Genomic DNA, 3,388 nt, shown 5'->3' with positions numbered 1-3,388 from the left:
TTTAGGTCTAATGAACAAGATATTGGACTCAAAAGGGTCCTGGTTTCTTTTCATACAAGAAAACAACCTTTTAGATAAAAAGGATGCTGTAGTACTTTTCTTTCCCCATTACCAGTATAGAATATTTACTCTAACACAGGACATGTGAATATACAGCACTCATCTGAAAGTTCTGTTTTTAACCAGGGGAAGAGTAGATTGGAAACAAAAACCTCTCATCTTGTTCCAATTCTAAGGAAGTTGTCCTAACTACCAGGTGATGAAGCCATTCTCTCACGTCAACAAGTGAAATCAGCAGAACAGACTAGAAACAAGCTACCCAAAGGTATATTACAGCATAATTAGCAGATGGTGAGGATGTTCTGCACAGAAAAAAAGGTAAGTTCAAAAGATACCAGTGGAATTTCTTGCAGCCATTTGTAAGCTGGTAGATAAATGCAAAACTACCAAGCCTCTTGGTGTGACACTTACTTTCACAAAAAATTTTAGTAGTCTCAGATGCCCTAAAATTCCGTTTATCGGGGATTAAATGGTTTGCCCCTCAGTCTTCAACTGGTTTACTTGCAAGTGAAAAAACTGTTCAGTTTGTCCATGGAAAAAGATTTAACAGATAAATCGCCATTCTCGCACTAAGCTATTAATGGCCAGGGGTAGCTGCAATATAGCTGTTAAAATTTTTATAAAGTTATCAATTAACATCTTGGTTATAGACATCTTGGTTTATACCAGGTATTTAGCAATCTGCCAGGAGCTCCTGATTACAAGGAAACCAGCAATCTTTTTACTTTTTATGTTCAAATAATCTTTGTCTTACTACTTCAGAAAGTGTTCTATAGCAGAGATATTTCCCAGAGAAGAAATAGAGAAGAATATCTACTTTTGAAGCAGGTAATTCTACCTCCTCTCAGAACAAAAGAAGATTCTCTCTGAGACCCAAGAGTAGTGCATGCAGAGCCAATAGCAGTGAAGATAATTATTTGTTCAACATACAGTATGAGGAACAAATTCCAAACACTGTTTCTCAAATAGCATTATTGGACACTAAATCTCCGGCTGTTTTGTGTTTCTTCCGTGGCATGGTATGCTCTAACCACCATTTCTCTTTCTTTGTTTTCCCCGGTCTCCTTTGTACTTAGTTCTTTTTCAAAGAACATGTTCTTTCAGTGTAAAGTGCTGAATAAGTTTAGAACAGATTAGGACATAAGTGAAAATTATTTCTACTTTTCCTTATTATTAAATATTCCCTCCTAAGGAGAAAATATGATAAACATTCTTGTATTAAAAAGCTATTTAAGAGCTGCTACTCCTATTTAAAACTTTTTGTTCTAATTCTGAGACAGTAAAACGAAAAATGATGATGGTAGTTCTCACAAAAAAAAGTCATTCCTGTTTTTTCTTAAGTATTATGAATTCTACTGAACAAGGTAATATTTCACCTAAAATCTGCTATATCTGAACGTGAATAATCACAAGTTGACAAACATATGTATTCATAGTTACACTCATCACTATGCAGCCGTGAATATAAAGTAACAGTATAAATAGCCATAGGTCAAATTTTTCTGTATGAAACCTTCCTGAAATTAAGATCAAATGGGATCAGATGTGACATCAGCCAAAACAAAATTCAAGTAACACTTGCTTTTGTTTTCACCTTCCCTCAAAAATCAAGCTTTAAACAGGGTGAGAGAACTATACTTCTCTAGTTCTATCAAAGTCAAAATGCTTTTCTAATTTGATTTGGTGGAAAAACAGATTGACTCATGCAGTCGCACAGTACAAAAAAACTAGTAACATAGTATCTTGTACGTAAGCAGAATTCAGGTAACAAAGTAACAGGAAAAAATATTAAAGCACAAAAATTTAATTCAGGGTCATAAATACATCAAAATCCCAGAGGTTTGTAAAATGTTTTGTGCTTGTGCGTAGGGGAATTTTTAGGAACAGGCAGGTATCTAGCTGCTGAGTATTTCTTTCTTCCTCATAAATAGGACTTCCGCATGTCACCTTGGTGAAATTGGACTCTGAGCTTTTTGTACAAAAATAGTCTGGATGTTGCAGCAAAATAGCAAAATGGGATAACCGGACTACAGATAAAAGTGTCACATAATTTTAACTTTAATCTTTATCTTACTTTCCTTAACAGTGTAAGATTAATTAAGCAAAAAGACCCAAGAGTTATTGCAAGTACTGACACTTTGCAAACACTAGCTTGACTGAACACTGTGATGGTGACTGAAAATCATATTCAAGTGCTACTCCAATGCCAGAAGCAGCAGAATAAAGCACTGCACTTTTGTAGGATAACAGTAGTGGGTATGTTTATGACTGGTAGAAACATCCAAGGTGTAGCCAAGCTAGCTGCAATCCATTTGCTCATATACCCTTAAGAGGTTGAGGCCTAGAGTGCAGTATCTTTTAGGGTATTTGGATATAGACCATTTTGTATTTTGAACACCCTCACGAGCTCCTTATGCTGTTACTCTAACTCCTGTTCTATTAAATTTTATTGTGGATATGAATGCTGAGACTGAAAATTCATAAGCTACCCACCACGTACATGCCAGGAGTAGTGCAGAGTTCTCACTCTATGTTCTTGTGTAAATAGCACTTAAGCACACACCAGTTTAACTATCCAATCTAGCTGTACAATGATTACCACCCTCAGTTGTAGTAACTATCACATTCTATGAACATTCAGTCTTCCCCCAAATTTAAACACAACCTGGCAAACTTCTGTAATTTTTCTGAAAAGCCCAGCTTGAAAGAGCCATCAATACCTGCACCCCTTGCTTGTCTAAGGATGAAAATCATAGCAATATCAAAGTAATTTCTAAAACTATTTCTTGTTCTTATCGATGCCTTACTGTATCTGAAATATTCTAATGAACTTTAAAGTGTTTTAAACTATTCTCACATATTTGTGGGGATGTCTCAACCAATAAGAGATATTTCCTCACTTTACGGTTTCTGATTGGGCAACAGCAAAGTAATTCATTCAGATGCCAGATGAGCAAGTGGAGATTTAGTTAACAGTGGAACATGAAACAGAACTTCCAACTGATTACATGAGACCTCTTCACTTAGATATGGTTCTCAATGTTGAACTAATTTGCAAAAAAATCCCCAACATAGATCATTTGTTACCCAGGCTTACTTTGAGTCCACATTAAAACTTGGTCCTTCAGGTTTCTTGATTGTAATTTCAGGAACATATATGCATAAACCCTTGTAAGATGAAACTGTTATTTTGCATGGTTTTAATACAATAGTTTTGGAGGGGGAAGTTCTAAAATAAACAGAAATTATTTGTATTTCAGAGTTGAGAGTGGGCAAAGAAAAATGTGTTTTTACAACTCATTAAGCATGTCAATCAACTAGAGGCTAT

This window comes from Calonectris borealis, chromosome 12 (assembly GCF_964195595.1).
Source record: "Calonectris borealis chromosome 12, bCalBor7.hap1.2, whole genome shotgun sequence".
Classification (NCBI taxonomy): Eukaryota; Metazoa; Chordata; class Aves; order Procellariiformes; family Procellariidae; genus Calonectris; species Calonectris borealis.
This window is presented reverse-complemented; position numbering follows the sequence as displayed.